The sequence below is a fragment of the Eleutherodactylus coqui genome, chromosome 12 (assembly GCF_035609145.1).
Source record: "Eleutherodactylus coqui strain aEleCoq1 chromosome 12, aEleCoq1.hap1, whole genome shotgun sequence".
Classification (NCBI taxonomy): Eukaryota; Metazoa; Chordata; class Amphibia; order Anura; family Eleutherodactylidae; genus Eleutherodactylus; species Eleutherodactylus coqui.
This window is the reverse complement of record NC_089848.1, coordinates 51,773,488-51,799,317: the sequence shown is the minus strand read 5'-3', so window position 1 is coordinate 51,799,317 and position 25,830 is coordinate 51,773,488.

The following is a 25,830-nucleotide window of genomic DNA, read 5'->3' as shown; positions in this document are numbered from 1 at the left end:
CGGGGATGAATGAATAGTTAAGGGCTATGTGTGATTGGCTGAGCGCTCAGCCAATAGCTAAGCAGTAGCTGCTATTGGTTGAGCCCTCAGCCAATCTGCACAGCTCTTTCAGGAGGCGGGGATTTTTAAATCCCCGACTGCTGAAAGAGCTTCATAGCAGTGCCGGGGAGCCAGCAGGAGGACGCGACTGAGCGCAGGAGAGGTGAGTAATATTTTTATTTATTTTTTTACACACTTATTGATGATTATCGGGGAAGGGCTTATATTTCAAGCCCTTCCCCGATAATCATTCCGCATGGCTTGCAGAAAGCAGTGCTTTCAATGGGATCGGCAGCAGTGCCGATCCCATTGAAAGCAATGGAATGGAATGCCGGGGACTTCTGCCACAGCTGTCACAGCTGTGACAGCTGTGGCAGAAGTCCCTGGCATTCTCCACCTCTTTTCAATGGGGCTAGCGCTGCTGCCGCTGGCCCCATTGAAAAGACTGGCGATATGTCGGCGTGATGCCGATTTTTTTTTCTCGCACTGCGATGCGAGACTTTAACTTTAGAATTGCATCACAGTGGAGAAAATATCGCCAGTGGGTGGGAGCACTTACAGACACAGAAATATCAATATTTGATTTTTGTTATCTTTTTTTTCTTTTTACTACGGAAGACCTTCTTGACTTTTTCCAATACGGTACATTGTTTACAAAAATAGTTCTTGCCATAAAGAAATGTCATTGGGTTATAATATATTGGAGATGTAAAGTCATCTTTCCCCTTTAATGAAATATCATTAGCCGCAGCTGTGTAAAGGGGCCACAAGACAGTGATGTTTGTTTACTAAGTCAAACATTTTTCAAAGAAAGGAAACAGAAAAGGGATTTGGTTTTCTGAAAACTTTGTTCTACAATATGGAATGAGCTGACTGACTGAAGCCTAACAGATGCCTGGTCATGTGAGAGCCAAATACTGGGAGCTGTGTTGGATGAGATTGTTTCTGCATCATGATTTCATCTTCTAACTGTAATATGCAAATTTCACATTAAAGGAACATTCCCGTCAAAATGGATACTCTGGGATATATCTCTCTATTGTTCTTTGACTCACTCTGTCATGCATTGCCCAATCAGGCTCTACACCAGCCAAAACACAGATTTACTTATCCTGACTAATTTTTAAACAGTGTGACCATAGATCAGGTAGTGTCGAAATATGCCAAATGTATCATAGTGGCAACGCTGTACGACGAGTTGGGTGCATCCTGCTAGCCAACATGTACATGTTTGTCTAATTTTACACCTCTTATCGGTTGGCTTACTTTCTAACAATATTTTGCACCCAATAATTGGTGCACATTCTCGTTTTTTAAGCCATGTGCCCTTTTAACTCGATCCCTTAATACCAATGCAAGTAGTAAGGGTGTACTTAATTTCTCACAGACGGCTTCTACTTTTTGGTCTAGCCTTTGTTAAATAAATAATGACACAAAGAAGTTGTATTTACCTAATAAAATATTTACCCTGTTAGGCAGAACCATAGAGTTCAAAGTGGGTGTACTTAGTTTTTCTCATGAGTGTATATATATATATATATATATATATATATTAGCTGATATACCCGGCTTCACCCGAGTTAATTTGGTGCTGTGTTTATCTGGTGTTCACGCGGAAAATCTTATGTAGTCGTGGTTACTTTAGAGATACCGTGGAAAAAAATATTTTCACCATTTTGCATGGTTCCTTGCATTACACAGGAAACACCATGTGGAGGTAACCATGCGACATATCCTTTATATAAAATGACATCAGGAAGTGAGAGAATTATATTACGTACCTAAAATTTGGACGCTAATTCTTTTGCACTAGAATTGAATAATCGAGTTGGGACCCATTAACTTTTCCTATTTATGACATAGTCAATGCTCGTGCCAAATTTCAAGTTTTTATGACATCGGGAAGTGAGAAAATTAGATTACATCCGTAACATTTGGACGCTGATTTCTTGCGCTAGAATTAAATAATCGAGTTGGGACCCATTAGCTTTTCCTATTTATGACATAATCAATGCTCATGCCAAATTGCAAGTTTCTATGACATCGGGAAGTGAGAGAATTAGATTACGTACGTAAAATTTGGACACTAATTCTTTTGTGCTAGAATTGAATAATCGAGTTGGGACCCCTTTACTTTTCCTATTTTGGACATAATCTATGCTTGTGCCAAATTTCATGTTTCTACGACATCGGGAAGTTGGAGAATTAGTGGCGCGTCAGTCAGTGAGTCAGTGAGGGCTTTCGTCTTTATATATATAGATATATATATATACACATGTATACATATACTTGCTCCTGTGGCCACCCTTAGGCCTCATGCCCACGGCCATGATGAGCTCCGCCAGCGGAATATCGCAGAGGAGTCCGCCACGGCGCCCCAAAACCCCCATACTCACCACTCCAGATCCGCTGTATGCGTCCCGCATGGACAGCCGGCACACATGCACAGTACATCGGGCGACGCATCAGCAGTGCTGGATGACGCTGCCAGAGGTGGGCAGGGATGCGTATTCACGCGATAATTCCACTGTGCTCCACTGTGCGTATTCCAGTGCAAATAGAACATGCCACATTTTCTTTCATGCTGCGGAATTCGTGGCGTTGTCCCCCAGCTATTAGATTCTATTGAACCAAATAGCTCAATGTTCATGCTGCGGATTTCCGCAGCATGAACATTGAGCTATTTGGTTCAATAGAATCTAATAGCTGGGGGACAACACCACGAATTTCCGCAGCGTAAAACGTGGCAGAAATCCGGCTGTGGGCATTAGTCCTTAGCAGTACAGTTTCTGTTAACAAATCTCTCTGGTTACTTGTTAAACTCCTGTTTAAATTATAGGGCATCTGCTAGTGGATAATGCTTTGCCAGCTTTGCAGCCAAATGTCAGTCAAAAGATGGATATCACAAAGTGAGCCATATTACAATAATTCACATCTGATGTTTCTTTGCTAAGCTTCCCCTTTTACCTAATGGAATGCTTTCTTGTGTTCAGTGAATGACATTAAAGCAAGTCAAAATTCAGTATATAGTCCTGTAGAATCAGGCATACTAATGTTTTACATATACAGGAGACATAAAGAAACAAGGATTGTCTTAAAGGGGATATTGCGCTACTGTAAGGGAGAATTTTTTGTATTGCACATTTTCTTATGATTGTAGAAATCCTAATGAATTATCAATAAATTAACCTCTTAAATAAAGTGCTTCATTTCCATCCTTATAAGTCTTCCTGCTTTATTAGTCTCCTCACATCTAGTATGTGCTCTCCCTAAGGAGAAATCATACCCCTTCTGACCTACAACATAGACCTCTCACCTAGCCAAGCCAGCAACCTACTAAACACTGATGAGGGGCAGCAATTCTGAAACAGCTGTCTGTGCATGGTTTATCTTTTCCTTCTGGAGAAGACCCTGGCTTTAGCTTATTTTCCTTGTTATCGTTACAAGGTCTGTTAAAAGGTCAGACGTTGACTTGTAGGAATACTGCCTTCTAATGGTTGGTGCTGTAGAGGTATTGTTCCATCTTGCTATTTGCATAAACTTCATAGAAGAGCATGCATGGCCTACTATGTGTCCTCACACCTTCTAAGTGCTCCTCCTAAGGAGAAACCAATCCTTTTCTGACCCACATCATAAGCCTTTAACGGAACCAAGCCAGCAACTTACTGTTCACTGATGAGGTGCAAAAACCCTAAAACTGTCCATCTGTGTATAGTTTATCTTTTCCTTCTGGAGAAGACTTTGGCTTTGGCTTCTATTCCCAGTCATTGTTACAAAGCTTGCTAAAAGATCTGATATTGACTTGCAGGAATGCTGGCAAGAGATGGTGCTGTAGAGGTATTGTCCCATCTTCCCATTTGCATATTCGTTCCATCCCTAATATAGTCATAAATTTCAGTTTTATTCTTTAGTTCCCCATGCCCTGTACACAATGTAATGAAAATGAAATTGTACCTTCCTAAAAGTAGAAACAGAATTAGGTATAGAGGCACATGCCTAAGACAGTACATGAATTCATAAAGTTGAAGTATAGTAATTCTATCTTATGTTGTCATCTTACTCTCAAAACCAATTTTCCAATTGATGATGTAACTAATCTTGATACAGTAGAACAGAAAGATTTTTCACCAATACAGAAAGATAACAGTTTGTTTAGGACTCTTTTCGATGATCATAATGTATGAGAGTGAGTAAAAAATTAACCACACAACAGCTATATTAAAACTTCTGTTGGGTGCACTGACTTTACAATGCTTTCCATTGTAGGTTGATCTTTTCCCAGTCCCTGCTGTGCAGGTTTGAACATGTTGTGTCAATTTTTTTGTGAGTGAAGTGCAAAAAAAAATAGTTGCCCCACTTGTGATTTGCAAAAAAGAAAAGGTTCAACAATCAACAGTGGACATTACAATGAGATGCTCACTGAAGAGCTGAAGCTTATAATCCAAACACAACTTAGAGGACTGCTATCTAGAGATGAGCGAGCATGCTCATTTAGGACAATTACTCGATTGAACATCGCTTTTTTCGAGTAACTGCCTACTCGGGGGCGAAAAGATTTGGGGGGCGCCAGGGTGGAGCGGGGGGTAGCAGGGGGGAAAAGGAGGGAGCTCTCTCTCTCTCTATTTCCTCCCCACTCCCCCCGCAACCCCTCGCTCATCCCCGGCGCCCCCCGAATCTTTTTGCCTGATTAGGCAGTTACTCGAAAAAAGCAATGGTCGATCGAGTAATTGGTCTAAACGAGGACATTCGCTCATCTCTTCTGCTATCCAAGGCTGTTGTGTTGTTGCATGACAATGCATGGCCATACGCTGTTCACACTCTCCAAAAACTTTGTTTTGAGGTATTAAAGCATTCTCCCTACTGTCCTGGTCTTCGGACTACCACCTGTTTGATCCCCTGAAAGAAGCTCTGAGAGGACATCTAATGAAGAGGTGAAGGCAACTATGCATTAGTGGTTCGCAGCTTAGCCTAAAACATTTTTAATAAGGGAATAAGAAGACTTGTTGACGGATGGACAAAGTGTATTGAAAAGCAGAGAGATTATGTCCAAATATAATGTATTTGTCTTTTCTACAAGTTGATTAAAATTAATTCTACAGCCAGAGTGCAGATAATTTTTTGCTACCCCACCCGTATGTGCATGTTTTAGTCTTACACATTACATGCCCTAAAAATCTGCCTAGTACATAACACAATAAGTATAAAGTAATAATAACAAATTGTAAGTCATTTTAATTTTAATGCATTATTCTTAATACAGAGCTTGTCCCAAATGAACAACTCCTTATCAAATTAAAGGGAGTAGAACTCAACTGATTATTGCTGTTCGGGTTTCTGTTCTCTCCATAATCATCTTTTATGGCAGTAAGAATCTACCTGGCTCTTCACTACAGAACTAATTTAGTAATGTATCTAGTATTGAATTATTCAAACTAGGGAATGGTCATTTTATACCGATTACTGTGAGTCTGCTAACTCATTTATTGGGGGGTTCAGAGGGGGAGGCCCTACTATGACATTCAGCTATCCTAATAGGCCGTATGGATGGGGGTTGTTTAGATGAAACCACCCCTAAGAGTTTCGAAGAAGAAAAGCAACAATAAGATTAAATATTATTCTTACTTTTATTAATTGCATAGAAAGTTGAAAATTTGCTGTGTAGGAACTATGACATCAGGGTAACCATAAACTAATATGCTCTCCGAAGAAAATGCTTCAGGCCATGGGTGTATAATCTCTCTGATCTAATTACTTCAGTTGTTAGCAAGCAGAACTGAGAAACTATTTAGAATTCCCATGATCTCATCATTGTATGTAAAGTTATCTATGGGTATATTGTTTCCAAGGAGAATTCTGTTGTCACTTGCATATTACTATATTTCTGATTACTATCTATATAACCGTATATACATCTTATAACAGACAAATAGAACATTTTAAAATATTGTACCAGATTTCAGATAAAAAGATTTTACTGTAACTATTAATGGGGCTGTCCAGCTTTAAATTGTTGATAGCATACCCTCCATACCATTAGGATAGGCCATCAGCTGTAGGTTGGCAAAAGTCTACCACACAGGAGTTCTATTTAAGCTGATGTGTGCCGGAAGCGCACAGCTCTGTTCCTACTGCAGTGGCTCAGCTTGGTATTGCAAGCAAAGTTCCCATTCACTTCAATGCAAACTTTATCTGTAGTACCAAGCCCAGCCATTGCAGGGGGAATGGAGCTGTCCGGAAAAGAGCTGATCAGCAGGCATCCTGGAAGGCAGACCCCGATCTACAGTTGATTACCGCACATTTTTGTACATAGTTAAAAGTAAAATCAACAGTTTTGTATATAGTTGAAAGTGAGGGCATTTACTCATTTTGCAATTTTGTTTCTATTTGCTTGTTTTTGAATGTTTTTGTGTAGGTTTTATGTTTAGAACCCTTTGAGATCACTTTCACTGACTGAGTTTATCAGTTTTGAAGGTGTATAGTATTTTGGTCCATGGTGTTATAGTGACGTTTTTGCGTCAGTCTGCTGTGTAGTATAGATATTGTTGCTATACATTAATCCATAGGCTAGTAATGCCAAATGCTTGAGATTATTTTAGAAGATATGATTTCTCAGCCTGAACCGCTCTGGATAACCAATTTCCTCCACTTTCATGAAACACATGAACTATTCCCTTAAAAACAACTCGCTCACATTCCATGATGTTTTTCTTGGAGTTTTTGCTTTAATGGAAAGTTAATGTCTGGTTTCCTCATTGCTTTGCAACCTTCTGAAAAAGTTTAAATGCAGCTGTCCTTTTCGCTTACCCTGGTCAATGCCCCATAGACACATCTATCTTAATCTATGCAAGCTATTCAAAGATCACTGGCAGTTTTATCAACTAGTAGGATTACTATACAAGTCACTGCTGCACACAATGATAGTTTTCTCTATATCAGCTACTAAACAAAAAAACAAATAGTCATTTTGGGGTAACTTTGATTTATTGGACCATAAAACAGGACAGACTGATTTACTAAGCATGTGGTTATTATTTGGCAGTTACTTTGGCTCTGTGGTATTTAAGGTGATCCTCCATGATGGATCCTCAGCCCCAACGTTTTGCTTATAGGCTGATCGGTATCATTTGGGAAAGAAATCCAGCTAAATGGTAGCGCACCTAGCAAAAACTGCTTCAAACCTATCTAAATAGCTACCCTAAAATATACTGATGAAGCAATATGCTCATACCCCAAAGAAATCAGTACTATGCCGATTTACACAAGAGAACTCAATTTGTCAAAGAAGTCCGTCTCCTCTAACTTTCAGCTGAACAGAGCGAATTTTGGGTAGAGACATCACCAAGGAGAAAGTAAAGTTAATTATTAAGTCCCTACATAACAGCAAAGTACAAGGAAACAGCTGCAAATTACTCTGACATTCTCTTCAGCAACCCACCCAAAAAGATTTCTTTGTCAGCTATCCAAAGAATCATTGGGCCCCATATACTTAAGAAAGCCACAGGCTCTATCTTTGCTAAGTGGGAAAAAAAAACACCAATATTAGAAAGCAATGGAAAACAAGAAAAAAGGCCCTGATGCTCCAGTAAATTGGTATTATGAAGAATCAGAAGGAGACTTACTTCGTAGGGGTGTCAGTGGCATTGACACCCCTAAAATCCTGGAAGGCGTATATTAATGCAGATGAATTCGTGTTCTTGGAGTTCCAAAGAAGCAAGGTTTATTGTAGGGTAAAAACAACGCGTTTCGGCTATGCAATAGCCTTTATCAGTATTCCATGTGAGGCCTGACAAGTGCCTTATATAGTGGGAGGATAATGTTCTCGTCCTTTGCCCCTATACCTCTTTTAATGCACCCCAAGACTTTATTAGCTTTTGCAGCAGCTGACTGGCAATGGTTACTCCAGTTTGATCTATAATCTGGTAGTACCCCCAGGTCTTTTTCAATATCATTTTCCCCTAGCAGTACACCATTTAGTGTATATTGGTGACATCCGTTTCTCCTGCCCATGTGTATAACCTTACATTTTTCAACATTGAACTTCCTTTGCCATTTTTGTGCCCAAGCCCCCAGCCTATCTATGTCCGTTTTATTGTATAATTTTGTGTCATCTGCAAATATTGATATTTTACTGTGCAGTCTCTCTATCAGGTCGTTAATAAATATATTGAACAGAATGGGGCCTAATACTGAGCCCTGTGGCACCCCGCTAGCGATGGTGGCCCAATCAGAGTAAGAACCATTTATTACCACCCTCTGCTTTCTATCTCTGAGCCAATTCTTTACCCAGATACACACGTTTTCCCCCAGACCGAGCTGTCTCATTTTATATATCAACCTATTATGCCTATTATGGCACAGCATCAAATACTTTAGAGAAGTCCAGATATACAAGATCGATAGACTCTCTCAGGTCCAGACTAGAACTTACTTCATTGTACAAGCTGATCAGATTTGTCTGACATGATCGACCCTTCATGAATCCATGCTGGTGAGGAGTTATTTCGTTGTTCTCCTTGAGGTATTCTTCGATAGCGTCTCTCAGAAACCCCTCGAATATTTTTCCTGTTATTGAAGTGGGACTTACCTGTAGTTACCAGGCTCACTTTTGGATCCCTTTTTGTAAATTGGAACCACATTGGCAATGTGCCAATCCAATGGTACAACCCCGGTCTTAATAGTATTCATAAATATTAGATATAGTGGCCTATCTATCACGTCACTTAGTTCCCTTAGAACCCTTGGGTGTATTCCATCTGGGCCTGGTGATTTATCGATTTTAGTCTTTTTTAACCTGTTCTGCACCTCCTCCTGTGTTAGGTGTGAGATATTTTGTGAGGGGTTCATTTTATTCCCCTGCATCTCATATGGCATTTCCTTTTCGTTTGTGAATACGCTTGAAAAGAAACTATTTAATACATTCACCTTCCCTCCATCATCTTCAATGATTTCCCCTGCATTATTTGTTAAAGGGCCAGTGCTCTCGGTGCAAATCCTTTTGCTGTTAATACAGTTTAAGAATAGTTTCGGGTTGTTTTTGCTCTCTTTGGTGATCAGTCTTTCCACCTCCTCCTTAGCAATTTTGATCTTATCTTTACTTATTTTGTTTTTTCCCTGTACGATTTTAGCGCTTCTTCGCTGCCTTCTTGCTTTAGTAGTTTGAACGCTTTCTTTTTTTCGTTTATTGCCCCCCTTACAGTCTTGTCGAGCCACATTGGTTTCCTTTTACTTGAAGTTCTTTTATGTTTAAAGGGAATGAGCTGCTCTCATGAAGAGATTAGGATCCTTTTAAACTTTTCCCATTTATCCTCTGTACTGATATTTTTGAGGATGTTGTCCCAATTAATGTTACCGATAGTAGTTCTAAGCTCATCAAATTTTGCTTTACAAAAGTTTAGTTTACTTGTCGCTCCCTGATAAGGCTTCTTATTGAATGACAGCTGGAAGTTGATTATATTGTGGTCACTGTTCCCCAAGTGCCTCTCAACCTGTCCCCCCATTATTTGGTCCGGTTTATTAGTTAGTACTAAGTCCAAAATGGCCCTCCCTCTTGTTGGTTCCCGCACAAGTTGGGTAAGGTAGTTATCTTTAATTACTCTCAAGAACTTATTACCCCTATGAGATTTGCAGGTTTCATTTTCCATGTTATATCTGGATAATTAAAGTCCCCCATGATAAAGTACTCCTGATTATACACCATGAAACTTGAATATCCAAATACTGGCTGTTGGTCAACCAGTTCTCGCTGGTTGTCTTGATCCCAGTGATAGATCAGCACTTGCAAATGGTAATTGCAGCTGATGTTTCCTTGGATGATCGGCAGACCTCCCTATAGCACTCATGTTGCAGCAGCTGAGTAGGCCCACTTCAGGAATCCGAATTGTGCTCTCTCTCCGATGTAGGAAAACCCAGCTCTCCATTAGCACTGGGTCAGTTCCCCCTCATGAGGCTCTCTGCAAAAATTGCTGAGTCACGGAGGTTTTATGCAGCTCACTTACTGTTTTCAGTACCAAACACCAAATGGAGCATATTATGCAACTTTTTTGCAAACTTCTGTATATACATGGGTTTTTAATCTCTGCAAAAAAGGTGACCTACTCTCAATATAGGTCATCGGTAGCTCATCTGATAGGGTCCACCTCCTAGAGCTCCCACGAATCAGCTGTTTACCACTGCCAACTCTGTACAATCTGCAGTGGTCCAAGTGTGGTGCTGCAGGCACAATTCCCATTCACTTTAGTAGCAGCTGTGCACACAGTAGCATTCTAGGTCCCTGCACAGTGTACTGAGCTGTATGTTTGTGGCTGCGTAGGCTAACATAGTGGTACTGATGAACAGCTGATCAGTGAGCTGATCAATGACTTCTACCTCATTGGGTTTTGTTTTCTTCCTCTGGATCAACATTGGCTGATAATAGGCTGAACTGGATGGGCATATGTCTTTTTTGAGTTTTACATACTATGTTACTGTCTCATTCCTGCCATAAAAGTATATTAAGAGAAGAGGGGGAGGAGGATGGAGCAGCTGAAGAGACACAGAGAAAGAGAGACCCGCTGAACAATGTGGCTGCAGCTTCTACTAACTATTTTATCTCACCTTAATCCCCGCCTGCTGATAGATCAATAGTGCAGAGACGGGGACCGTGCGAGAAGTCGTGGCTGAGCCCTGGCAGCTGAAGGGATTTCAGGGAAGGGCTTTAAATATAAGCCCTTCCCTGAAAAATTGTGTCCCAAAAAAAGGGAACTTTACCTTACATGATTATGTTAATTAGGAGCACTATGTATAGGTGAAAGAACACTACTGGATTATAGCTCTCAACTTCTGTATCTGATTTTATTGAAATAGATACTGAAGCCCTATGTTCTTTCAATGGACAATTGTTTCAAAGACAGCAGAGATGTGAAACCATAAAACAAGATATATTCACAGGTTAGGATTAAAAATTAACTTTTATTAATAAATGATAAAATTGACTTAGTCAAAGGCACATTACACAAACACAGCGATAATCTAAATACATTTTTAGCTTAAGCCAATAGGGAACCCATTATGCGTTAATAGGGAATACAAAATATTCACCATATATCAAAGTATGTTGATGCCTCTTTTTGTCTAACAGACGTAATAAACTTTTTAATAAAGATGTATCAAGTTTCACGTATTTGTGTTTATTTTATCTCTCTCATGCGTTAGACTTATTAGATACAGTATGCACAATCTAACATCTCATTGTTATTTCTTTGTGACAAACTTCTTCCGTGATATATTGGGTTCCTATTAGGATAAATGCATAGATTGTGCACCAAATATTGATGACCATCCAAGAAAGTATGAAATGCACTCAAAGTGTTGTATATAATGACATAGGCTAGGAAAGAAATGTATTCACAATGTAGGACAGACGTATTCGTCTGTAGATAAAGTCCAACTACTTATGAGCAGGATAACAATTGAAGTTGGTTGTTACATTTATCAACACCACAAAATCTTCAATTTTTATTCAATGTAATAGGTGCTTCTATTCTTATTCTTTCTGTTGCCTCAAACACTTAGTGCAATATAGTATAAATGGTACCACCACTCTCTATACTTAATTTTGCATATGGGTATTCATACAAGGATCCCCCCAAAAATCCTTCTCATTGGGTATATTCAACCGAATTAATTATACAGCTAATAAGGCCGATAGTGTTGGCCAGCTGCACATCAGGCAGTGGAAGCGGCTATGTTGTATGATTCACCACATTCTATCAGCGTATATAAACCTTTGTTCATAGTAAAGCATGTATATCTGCTGCATTACTTTATGTTGGTTTACTTATGCCTGGAAACACCTGTGAGGACTACTGCTTGTTAGACGCTGAGACCTCTGTGTCCATTTCCTCAATTGCTACCTGCATGCTTTTAATTTATATCATAGCATGTAAATAAGCTCCTCCACTACTCTCCTAATACACCTCATTCAACCGAGTTAATTATATGTCTAATAAGGCCGATAGTGTTGGCCAGCTGTACATCAGGCAGTGGAAGCGGCTATGTTGTCTGATTCACCACATTCTATCAGAGTATATAAACCTTTGTTCATAGTAAAGCATGTATATCTGCTGCATTACTTTGTGTTGGTTTACTTATGCCTGGAAACACCTGTGAGGACTACTGCTTGTTAGACGCTGAGACCTCTGTGTCCATTTCCTCAATTGCTCAGGGGGACAGCTATGGGGAGCCCGTGTGCTCCCACATATGCAAATCTCTTCCTGGGCTGGTGGGAGGAAAAAATCGTCTTTAATGAGGATAATGAAAAATGGCTCTCTATGGTGGATCTCTGGATCCGCTATATAGACGATGTACTAATTCTGTGGTCAGGTGAAATAGAAGAGTTTCATGAATTCGTCAAGCTTCTGAATGTCAACAATCTAAACCTATTCTTTACCGCAAAGATCAACGCAGAAACGTTAACGTTTCTAGACCCCAGAATCGTCAAAACGGATAGAGGAACTCTTGAAACCAAAATATATAAAAAGCCAACCTCGACAAACAATCTTCTCCATTGGAACAGTCACCATCCCTATTCCCTTAAAAAAGGGATACCAAAAGGGCAACTGATGAGGGTAAAACGGAACTGCTTCAATGTGCAAGAATACGAGAACCAAGCCAATGAGATGATGAGAAGATTCCTGAATAGGGGATATCCAACGGACGTAGTGGCTCAAGCTAGAGAAGCGGTAGACGGAATGGAGAGAGACAAACTTCTCATCTCAAAAAATAGGAATACTGATGAATCCCAGGCTTTGCGGATCATCGGGACGTTTGATGATCGCTCACAGCAAGTAAGGGGAGTAATTGAGAAATATTGGGACGTCCTCTTAAAGGACAAAGATCTGGCCCCATACTTACCTACACGACCTCTAATAACGTATAGAAGAGGCAGAAACTTGCAAGATCGACTAACACATAGCCATTTTACGAGACAACTGATTACATCATCTTGGTTACATGACAACCCTGTAAAAGGATGTTATCCATGTTCGAGTTGTAAGGCTTGTGGGTTTATCAAGAGAGGTACGGATTTTGTAAGCTCAGCTACAGGTGTCAACTATAAGATACGCGAGTTTATAAATTGCAAATCAAGTGGGGTAATTTATTTAGCTTCTTGCCCCTGTCCGTTGGATTATATCGGAAAGACGAGAGAGCAGTTTAGACGTAGAATTTTATCGCATGTCGATAACATTAACCGCAATGAAAAGACGAGCTTGGCGGTTCATGTGCGTCATTTTCACAACAATGACCCCACTACGATCAAATTCCAGGGAATTGAGTTACTGAGAAGTGATGGTCGCCGTGGCGACCCTGACACGTGACTATTGCAGAAAGAAAACACGTGGATTTATCGCATGGATTCTTTATCACCGAAAGGCCTGAACAAACAGTTGTCCTTTCTACCCTTTATTAAGAAATAACAAATGTAACAACATGGACGTTCAATAAGATGTAACAATACATGAGGTTTTAATGCTCATGTTTCTGATAAGTTGATACAAATAAAGTAAAAGCATACAAAGAAAATATATGGACACTACAAGTTAACATGAAAGTGAGACGAGGCATGATTAATCTGTTTTTTATCAAGTTGATTCTGTATTTATATAGGGAAACACACGAGAATATTTGGACAGACTTCTAAACAAATCAATCCCTCCCAGGAAATAATGGTATCATTTTATTGGACGTACAATGAGCATAGAAAATGAGTTGCATATGTATAAGGGGATCGCCATGAACCAAGAGAAAGTGACATGGTCTATCTTAGTATGAATCCAAACTACGTGTACTAAATATGAACCATCATTATTAACATGGAATATACAGTGATTATTGGTCATATACACGATGAGTATGGTGACTTATAAACATTCATTGTCACAAATTGCACTGAAATGACTAATATGGAACATATAATAATTATCGGTCATATATATGATGAATATGGTGACTCACAAATATTGAATGTCACAAATTGCATTAACATAGTTAAGACAATGACTGGGTATCTATATGCTATCTATGTAATTGTTTCATACTAAGTCATATACTCATCTCTTTGCATATTTGAACTATACTATATAATCACTGGTCTGTTTCACCTATAACATGGTTCTAATATACTTGTTCAGCTAGTCTGGATTCATTTATAAACCTTCTGTCTATTTGCGCAGCCGCAGCACAGCTCTGTGATTTATTATCAGGATACAGGATTATGCACGGCTCATTGAAACCTCTATAGCTGTATGGCCCAATTGATACTGACCCCCAGATGCCGATTGGTGGGAATAACAAGGGAGGAGGAGACTCTGACATAAAAGGTCTGCATTGCACCAGGTCATACCATCTCTGCATGTTGCTCACTATGAGCTGTACTGATGCTTTGCATTGGGGATTAAGATACAAACCCCTGTTGGAATTTGATTAAAATCCTCCTGATGAACTGACTATAAAGATTAGTAGTTAGGGAAACGCGTCGAGGTGTATTAGGAGAGTAGTGGAGGGGCTTATTCACATGCTATGATACAAGTTAAAAGCATGCAGGTAGCAATTGAGGAAATGGACACAGAGGTCTCAGCGTCTAACAAGCAGTAGTCCTCACAGGTGTTTCCAGGCATAAGTAAACCAACACAAAGTACTGCAGCAGATATACATGCTTTACTATGAACCAAAGTTTATATACTCTGATAGAATGTGGTGAATCAGACAACATAGCCGCTTCCACTGCCTGATGTACAGCTGGCCAACACTATCGGCCTTATTAGACGTATAATTAACTCGGTTGAATATACCCAATGAGAAGGATTTTTTGGGGGATCCTTATATGAATACCCATATGCAAAATTAAGTATAGAGAATGGTGGTACCATTTATACTATATTGCACTAAGTGTTTGAGGCAACAGAAAGAATAAGAATAGAAGCACCTATTACATTGAATAAAAATTGAAGATTTTGTGGTGTTGATAAATGTTACAACCAACAACCAACTTCAATTGTTATCCTGCTCATAAGTAGTTGGACCTTATCTACAGACGAATAAGTCTGTCCTACATTGTGAATACATTTCTTTCCTAGCCTATGTCATTATATACAACACTTTGAGTGCACTTTGATACTTTCTTGGATGGTCATCAATATTTGGTGCACAATCTATCCATTTATCCTAATAGGAACCTAATATATCACGGAAGAAGTTTGTCACAAAGAAATAACAATGATATGTTAGATTGTGCATACTGTATCTAATTTTGGGATACTTTTTTGCCACGGTGAAAGATAAAACAAGATATAGTTCTCATGAAACTCATCAAAATAAATTCTCTGCATTAGTAATTGATTTGTGTTATATTTCAGGTAGTGATGATCTGTTGAAGAATGTGGCGCATGGAAAAAGACATATTGAGAAGAAACTGGGACTAGAGATGAGCGAGCACCAAAATGCTCGGGTGCTCGTTACTCGGGACGAAATTATCGCAATGCTTGAGGGTTCATTTCGAGTAACGAACCCCATTGAAGTCAATGGGCGACTCGAGCATTTTTGTATTTCGCCGATGCTCGCTAAGCTTTTCATTTGTGAAAATCTGGGCAATTCAAGAAAGTGATGGGAACGACACAGCAACGGATAGGGCAGGCGAGGGGCTACATGTTGGGCTGCATCTCAAGTTCCCAGGTCCCACTATTAAGCCACAATAGCGGCAAGAGTGGCCCCCCCCCCCTCCCAACAATTTTTACTTCTGAAAAGCCCTCATTAGCAATGCATACCTTAGCTAAGCACCACACTACCTCCAACAAAGCACAATCACTGCCTGCATGACACTCCGCTGCCACTTCTCCTGGGTTACATGCTGACCAACCCCCCCCCCCCCCCCCGCATGACCCAGTGTCCACAGCGCACACCAAACTGTCCCTGCCCAGCCTTCAGCTGCCCTCATGCCACGCCACACTCATGTCTATTTATAAGTGCGTCTGCCATGAGGAGGAACCGCAGGCACACACTGCAGAGGGTTGGCACGGCTAGGCAGCGACCCTCTTGAAAATGGGCGGGGCGATAGCCCACAATGCTGTACAGAAGCAATGAGAAATCCAATCCTGTGCCACCTCCATCTGGAGCTGCACACGTGGGCATAGCAATGGGGAACCTATGTGCCACACACTATTCATTCTGTCAAGGTGTCTGCATGCCCCAGTCAGACCGCGGTTTTTTATAAATAGTCACAGGCAGGTACAACTCCGCAATGGGAATTCCGTGTGCACCCACAGCATGGGTGGCTCCCTGGAACCCACCGGCGGTATATAAATATATCCCATTGCATTGCCCATCACAGCTGAGGTAATGTCGTGCTTAATGCAGGTGGGCTTCGGCCCACACTGCATGCCCCAGTCAGACTGGGGTTCTTTAGAAGTGGACACATGCAGTTACAACTCCGTGTGGACCCACAGCATGGGTGGGTGCCAGGAAGCCACCGGCGGTACATAAATATATCCCATTGCAGTGCCCAACACAGCTGATGTAACGTCAGCTGTAATGCAGGTGGGCTAAAAATTAATTTGATTACACTGTAGGCGAGGGCCCCCAAAAATTGGTGTACCAACAGTACTAATGTACCTCAGAAAAATTGCCCATGCCCAACCAAGAGGGCAGGTGAAACCCATTAGGGGCAGCCCAGTTAAAATAAAAATTGAGGTGAAAGTTTCAACGCTTTAATGAGCATTGAAACGTATAAAAATTGTTTACAAAAATTATATGACTGAGCCTTGTGGGCCTAAGAAAAATTGCCCGTTCGGCGTGATTACGTCAGGTTTCAGGAGGAGGAGGATGAATATTATACACAGATTGATGAAGCTAAAAGGTCCACGTTTTTGATGGTGATAGAGAACAATGCTTCCATCCGCGGGTGCAGCCTACGTATTGTTTAGGTATCGCTGCTGTCCGCTTGTGGAGAAGAGAAGTCTGGGGAAATCCAGGCTTTGTTCATCTTGATGAGTGTAAGCCTGTCGGCACTGTCGGTTGACAGGCGGGTACGCTTATCTGTGATGATTCCCCCAGCCGCACTAAACACCCTCTCTGACAAGACGCTAGCCGCAGGACAAGCAAGCACCTCCAGGGCATACAGCGCGAGTTCAGGCCACGTGTCCAGCTTCGACACCCAGTAGTTGTAGGGGGCAGAGGCGTCACGGAGGACGGTCGTGCGATCGGCTACGTACTCCCTCACCATCCTTTTACAGTGCTCCCGCCGACTCAGCCTTGACTGGGGAGCGGTGACACAGTCTTGCTGGGGAGCCAGAAAGCTGTCAAAGGCCTTAGAGAGTGTTCCCCTGCCTGTGCTGTACATGCTGCCTGATCTCTGCGCCTCCCCTGCTACCTGGCCCTCGGAACTGCGCCTTCGGCCACTAGCGCTGTCGGATGGGAATTTTACCATCAGTTTGTCCGCCAGGGTCCTGTGGTATAGCATCACTCTCGAACCCCTTTCCTCTTCGGGTATGAGAGTGGAAAGGTTCTCCTTATACCGTGGGTCGAGCAGTGTGTACACCCAGTAATCCGTAGTGGCCAGAATGCGTGTAATGCGAGGGTCACGAGAAAGGCATCCTAACATGAAGTCAGCCATGTGTGCCAGGGTACCTGTACGCAACACATGGCTGTCCTCACTAGGAAGATCACTTTCAGGATCCTCCTCCTCCTCCTCCTCAGGCCATACACGCTGAAAGGATGACAGGCAAGCAGCATGTGTACCCTCAGCAGTGGGCCAAGCTGTCTCTTCCCCCTCCTCCTCATCCTCCTCATCCTCCTCCTCCTCCTCCTCACCGCGCTCAGATATAGACAGGAGGGTGCTCTGACTATCCAGCGACATACTGTCTTCCCCCGGCTCTGTTTCCTAGCGCAAAGCGTCTGCCTTTATGCTTTGCAGGGAACTTCTCAAGAGGCATAGCAGAGGAATGGTGACGCTAATGATTGCAGCATCCTCGCTCACCATCTGGGTAGACTCCTCAAAGTTTCCAAGGACCTGGCAGATGTCTGCCAACCAGGCCCACTCTTCTGTAAAGAATTGAGGAGGCTGACTCCCACTGCGCCGCCCATGTTGGAGTTGGTATTCCACTATAGCTCTACGCTGCTCATAGAGCCTGGCCAACATGTGGAGCGTAGAGTTCCACCGTGTGGGCACGTCGCACAGCAGTCGGTGCACTGGCAGATGAAACCGATGTTGCAGGGTGCGCAGGGTGGCAGCGTCCGTGTGGGACTTGCGGAAATGTGCGCAGAGCCGGCGCACCTTTCCGAGCAGGTCTGACAAGCGTGGGTAGCTTTTCAGAAAGCGCTGAACCACCAAATTAAAGACATGGGCCAGGCATGGCACGTGCGTGAGGCTGCCGAGCTGCAGAGCCGCCACCAGGTTACGGCCGTTGCTACACACGACCATGCCCGGTTGGAGGCTCAGCGGCGCAAGCCAGCGGTCGGTCTGCTCTGTCAGACCCTGCAGCAGTTCGTGGGCCGTGTGCCTCTTATCTCCTAAGCTGAGTAGTTTCAGCACGGCCTGCTGACGCTTGCCCACCGCTGTGCTGCCATGTCGCGCGATACCGACTGCGGGCGACTTGCTGCTGCTGACACATCTTGATTGCGAGACAGAGGTTGCGTAGGAGGAGGAGGAGGAGGGTGGTTTAGTGGAGGAAGCATACACCGCCGCAGATACCACCACCGAGCTGGGGCCCGCAATTCGGGGGGTGGGTAGGACGTGAGCGGTCCCAGGCTCTGACTCTGTCCCAGCCTCCACTAAATTCACCCAATGTGCCATCAGGGAGATATAGTGGCCCTGCCCGCCTGTGCTTGTCCACGTGTCCATTGTTAAGTGGGCCTTGCCAGAAACCGCGTTGGTGAGGGCGCGTACAATGTTGCGGGAGACGTGGTCGTGCAGGGCTGGGACAGCACATCGGGAAAAGTAGTGGCGACTGGGAACTGAGTAGCGCGGGGCCGCTGCCGCCATCATACTTTTGAAAGACTCCGTTTCCACAACCCTATACAGCAGCATCTCCAGGCTGATAAATTTGGCTATGTGCACGTTTAACGCTTGAGCGTGCGGGTGCGTGGCGGCGTACTTGTGCTTGCGCTTCAACACTTGCGCTAGCGACAGCTGGACGGTGCGCTGACAGACATTGGTGGATGGGGCCGAGGACAGCGGAGGTGAGGGTGTGGGTGCAGGCCAGGAGACGGTAGTGCCTGTGTCCTGAGAGGGGGGTTGGATCTCAGTGGCAGGTTGGGGCACAGGGGGAGAGGCAGCGGTGCAAACCGGAGGCGGTGAACGGCCTTCGTCCCACCTTGTGGGGTGCTTGGCCATCATATGTCTGCGCATGCTGGTGGTGGTGGCTCCCCGGCTGATCTTGGCGCGACAAAGGTTGCACACCACTGTTCGTTGGTCGTCTGCACTCTCAGTGAAAAACTGCCAGACCTTTGAGCACCTCGGCCTCTGCAGGGTGGCATGGCACGAGGGGGCGCTTTGGGAAACAGTTGGTGGATTTTTCGGTCTGGCCCTGCCTCTACCACTGGACACCGCACTGCCTCTTGCAACCTGCCCTGCTGCTGCCCTTGCCTCCCCCTCTGAAGACCTGTCCTCAGTAGGCGTAGCAAACCAGGTGGGGTCAGTCACCTCATCGTCCTGCTTCTCTTCCTCCGAATCCTCTGTGCGCTCCTCCCTCGGACTTACTGCCCTTACTACTACCTCACTGATAGACAACTGTGTCTCATCGTCATCGGCCTCCTCACCCACTGAAAGGTCTTGAGACAGTTGCCGGAAGTCCCCAGCCTCATCCCCCGGACCCCGGGAACTTTCCAAAGGTTGGGCATCAGTCACGATAAACTCCTCTGGTGGGAGAGGAACCATTGCTGCCCAATCTGAGCAGGGACGCGAGAACAGTTCCTGAGAGTCTGCCCGCTCCTCAGAATGTGTCATTGTAATGGAGTGAGGAGGCTGGGAGGAAGGAGGAGCAGCAGCCAGAGGATTCAGAGTTGGAGCAGTGGACAGCGCAGAACTCTGGATGGACGATAGATTGCTGGATGCACTTTCTGCCATCCACGACAGGACCTGCTCACACTGCTCATTTTCTAATAAAGGTCTACCGCGTGGACCCATTAATTGTGAGATGAATGTGGGGATGCCAGAAACGTGCCTCTCTCCTAATTCCGCAGCAGTCTGCTGCGATACACCTGGATCAGGAGCTCGGCCTGTGCCCACACCCTGACTTGGGCCTCCGCGTCCTCGCCCGCGTCCACGTCCTCTAGGCCTACCCCTACCCCTGAGCATGCTGTATTACCAGTAATGCAGAAACAGAACACTGTAATTAAATGTGCCGCTTATTGGCCTGTGGTTGGAGGCTGACTTCGCTTACGGAACGCCAGGAAATAATTTTGCGCAAGCCTGCTGTAACACTTAGCTGGCTGCGTATGAATTAGGAGAACAACTACACCCAGCACAGACCCAGAACACTGAGGACAGTGACAGGCAGCCCAAATAGATTTTTTTCCCCAAATGTTTTTGCAAAGGCCCACTGCCTATATTCAATAAATATATCTCTTCTCTCTCTGCGTCATCGCTACTGGCCCTGGAGTATGTCAAATAACTGCAGAGTGTTGCACTGTGGACTGGAATACAGCCGTGATTTAACAGCCAACACAGAGCCAGGAAATAATTTTGCGCAAGCCTGCTGTAACACTTAGCTGGCTGTGTATGAATTAGGAGGACTACTACACCCAGCACAGACCCAGAACACTGAGGACAGTGACAGGCATCCCAAATAGATTTTTTTCTCCAAATGTTTTTGCAAAGGCCCACTGCCTATATTCAATAAATGTATCTCTTCTCTCTCTGCGTCACCGCTACTGGCCCTGGAGTATGTCAAATAACTGCAGAGTGTTGCACTGTGGACTGGAATACAACGGTGATTTAACAGCCAACACAGAGCCAGGAAATAATTTTGCGCAAGCCTGCTGTAACACTTAGCTGGCTGCGTATGAATTAGGAGGACTACTACACCCAGCACAGACCCAGAACACTGAGGACAGTCACAGGCAGCCCAAATAGATTTTTTTTCCCCAAATGTTTTTGCAAAGGCCCACTGCCTATATTCAATAAATATGTCTTCTGTCCCTGCCTCACAATATATGTGTCCTGTCCCTGCCTCACAATATATGTCTTCTGTCCCTGCCTAACCACCACTTCTGGCCCTGGAGTATTACTGCAGGGCGCAATGCTCTGCACGGCCGATATACAAAAAAAAAAAAGTGCAACACTGCAAAAAGCAGCCTCAACAGTACTGCACACGGTTAGATGTGGCCCTAAGAAGGACCGTTGGGGTTCTTGAAGCCTAAAATACTCCTAACACTCTCCCTATAGCAGCTCCACCAAGACAGCACTTTCCCTAAACTATGTCAGAATGCATCTGTGGCGAGCCGCGGGAGGGGCCGATTTTTATACTCGGGTGACACCTGATCTCGCCAGCCACTCACTGCAGGGGGGTGGTATAGGGCTTGAACGTCGCAGGGGGAAGTTGTAATGCCTTCCCTGTCTTTCTATTGGCCAGAAAAGCGCGCTAACGTCTCAGAGATGAAAGTGAAAGGAACTCGAACATCGCGTGGTACTCGTTACGAGTAACAAGCATCTCGAACACGCTAATACTCGAACGAGTATCAAGCTCGGACGAGTACGTTCGCTCATCTCTAACTGGGACCCATGGGGTAAAGTCACTCACCAAAACCCTCATAATTCCCAGTGTCACCAGCCTTCTATCTCCCACCTGGCCTTATGTATAGGTTGGAAATTCCCACAACCTAGAGCCATTATCTAGTGCTTTAAATAGTTGATAGATGTCTTTTGAGCGAACAAAAAGCTGAAAATAAACACCATAATTAAAATAGAAATGCTTAAATTAATAAAGATACAAGGTCAAAGCAAACGTCTGAACATGTCTTTACAGTTCCATCACACCGCCTTCCCCTCCAGCAAAAACCGCTTCCAACCTCCACTTTATTTCAACTTCATCACTCTTTTCAATAACATGTCCATAAATGCAGAGTTAGAAAAAAATGTAAGCATATTCTTTTTATCCTCCTCCATCACCACCAGGAACCACGATTGTTAATTTCTTTGGAATGATTTCAGGTTAAACTGAGAACACGTAAAAAATGATTTTTTTTTCTTACATTTCTTTACTTCATGGCCCGTTCATCCGCTCCTTTATGTACATAAGCTCTCCAAACATTAGGGGTATTTTACTGCAGACAGTTATTTATATTGAACCATTGACATTGACACTATTGAGTCATCGGCAGTCCTATTAATGTCTCAGCTGTGCCTTCCCTTCCAAATTATACTTCTGCTGTATTAGTGTAATATAATATATGATTCAATAAGAGTCAAATTGTGAAATTATTCAATTCTGTGACGGCAAAATGGCCCGAAGCTTCTTAACTCGCATGTGTCCGTAATCTGTATGTAAAATAAACATACCATTCTTCTGGATATTACCTCATTTTGCTCTTGGTGGAGAGCAGCTGAAATCGGTTTAGATATACCCGCAGAGTGTATCTGCGTAGAACGTAGTTAAATATTTTGTCACTTAATCAACACTCTAGGAATTGTTCTAAATGTTGCAAATGAAAACAATCACAGACTTTAGTTGTTTTAGCGAGTCGATAACAAATTTGAATATATTATACATAATATTAGGGTAAATACATATGTCACTGAAGAGCTGAGTTCTCTGGAATCAGTTGGTTTATTCTAGGAAGTTACTTTATCCCTTCTAGAATGTTTTTAAAGTTCGCCGGCCTGTGATCTGTACATGTGCAGAATTAGGCAGCAAACAATATTCAGTTTGGTATAAATGAGTATTACATAATAAGACATTAGGAATGTTCTATTCTGCAATATAATTAGGACCTCTCGTCGCTTCCCACATGTCTGTTTTAGTAAATACTTGCATTCCCAATGAAATGACAATTCTGGAGGGTCTTTTCTCTGCATTGTGCCATTCCTCAGTAATTCCTTCTTGAAATTTATGAATAAAATTATAACTGTCACCAATTAGAAGTGTGTTCTTATACAGTCTGGCACTGTCGGCACTGATTAGACAGTAGGGGGAATAACAGAGGAATAGCATAATGCAGAGTTCTAAGAAAAGGTGCTCCAGAATTGTTATTTCCTGAAGAAAACAAGAATTTACTAAGGCTGGTGTGAGGACAGGCGGCTCATGGGTCCCTCGTGCCCTCACCGCCGGTCCTGTCACACGGGAGGCTGCCATGCGGTGCAGGGGATTCATGGTCCTCATCATCTCACCTAGCTGCCGAACTCCTCCCTGCCGCCGGGTTGCTAGAGACGCGGCAGGTGTTGCCCCGCACCGCGTCCTCGGTACCATGGCAACCTGGCATGCTTCTCCTTCTCCGCTTCCTGCATGGCTGGGGCGTGGGTTCCCCAGCGCTGCTGGGTGTACTCAGCTGCTGTCACCCCCCCCCCCCCCCCGCCCCAATCAGCTGCTGGGGCGGGAGCTCTGACAGCATTTAAACTTGCTCGTGTCTGCATACCAGTGCCAGTGTTAGTTTGGTCTTCCTGCTATACCCATGTACTTCGTGTCTTGACTCCTGATTTTGACTCCCTGCTTTTGGATTTGACGTTGCCTTGGACCTGACCCTCTTGTACTGCGTACCCTCTCGTTGCCGACTCAGATAGTCAGACTTGCCTTGCTGTTTTTGTTCCAGTGTCTGTCTGTTCGTTAGTCCCCATGTTCCCCTTCTCTAGTGAGTGTAGGGACCTTCGTCCAGTTGTCGCCCTGGGGCTTAGCCCAGTAGGGCAAGTAGGTAGGGACAGGGGTTGCAGGTTTTGTCAGGGACCTTCAGTATCTCGGACCCCAGTCCTGACAGTTGGTTTCACATCTGCATTTGCCAGAGGTTCCTTTGTGGATCCGGCTCAAAATATTCTTCCATCTAAAAGTTGGACAGCTGACTGGAAACTGAACAGACCTTGTTGTAGTCAATGATCCCGTTCAGCGTTGTTCGGTTCTGTCCTGAAACTGAGCCATCCGGCCATGAGGATTCCCCTTTCCTGCTCCCCAAACGGAGCAGTAAAGGGGAACCCTGGCCGGAGGTGTGAAACCACCCTTCAACAGACATGTTGGAAGTGATGTCAGGGAAATTCTGCTACATGTAAGTCAAAATACTGTCTATGAAATTGCTGAAAATATGTCATATATTTGTGGCTTGACATGCCATTGTCACACTTGTGACACCCCACATTTGAACAAACAAATTAAGGATAGTCTCATGTATTTGTTAGGCCATATTTATAGGGTCAATATCGAGTTGTGCCCAAAAATCTCAGGCAAGACTTTCATTGCACCTAACAAGAGCACTGTCCGTGTTCTGTGCAATGTGCGGTACACCGCGCATTTGCATGTACTATTCTTGTGTAAGACTTGCACAAAAATAGCTGTGATTTTCCTGCCTGCGAGAGAAAAACTGCAAGCGCAATTCTCATTGAAATCACTATAAGCCATGCCTGAAGTTGCAAGAGCTGGCCACTCTACAGGGATCAGAGCATCTGCTTCTGCTCCAACCCCTGTGTATTTGTGGAGCTGTCAGTGGGTGCACAATCAGCTGATCGGTCGAGCTGCCGAGTGGCGGAACCCGGATGATCAACTATTGATCCAGCCTGAGGATAGGTCATCAATAGTATTTTCCCTGGAAAACCCCTTAAACGTAGCATCCCTGGTGATCTAGGGTGATAGAGTAGTAAAGATTTGAATGTCACCAGCCCTATTTGCTCTAAGTAGTTAATATTTATGGATTAAACACCCAATGCCTAACATCTGATCACCTAAATGGGCTCCAGTGATGTCCTGCAGGAGTCAGATAGGACTTTGCGGTTGGGAGTCAACAGTTGCAAAGTCTCTGTTGTGATCTTCCTCTGGCTTACTGCAGCTGATTGCAGTGTAGGATGCTTTCTGCTTTGCTGCTAGTTTGCGACCAGGTATTCTGCCTTCAGGCGCTCACTACAAAACGTGAGATCTGGGCAACTATTTGATTTGCCACCCCTATTTCAATGCCATGCTTGTCCTTTCATACACATTTAGCTATAAAGCATATTGACTTTATTTTCAGGTAATTTTCCTGGTAACGCATAGCAGACTTACATTCACATTAAACAACAACATATTTATTGCTTTGATTCATTTTATTATATTACAGCTTGTCAGTTAATACATATTCAATAGGAATGAAGCTGTCGATACATTATTCAGATGAGAACATGCACTGATGAATTCTTCTATATGTGCATTGTAACATACTTTGTGGTTGCCTCACATTTTTTCCTGCCGTACCTATAAAATAAACACCAGATGTTAAATTATGCTCCAGTTTAAGGTCGGGCTCACAAGGTCGTATGCGGTAAGCCCTGAAAGTTTCACCGCTGCGGAGCCAGTGGTGAGCCAGCCTATCGCCAGGTATGGCAGCGATATTGTACTGCGCATGCGCAGTTTTCCTGTTTTTTTTCTTGGTTTACATTTGCTGCGCTGTTGCTTCGCAATCTATGAGAACAATTGGCTCTCTCGCGTATAATATGCGGCAAAATAGAACATGCTGTGTTCTTTTTTTGCACTCACGTTTTAGGCAATGCTTAAATGCAAATATGAGCGAAACAGCGCAAGGCAATGTATTTTACTGCATATCACACATGCGTACATTGCACGTGTAATGCAAAGTAATCTTATGCTCGTG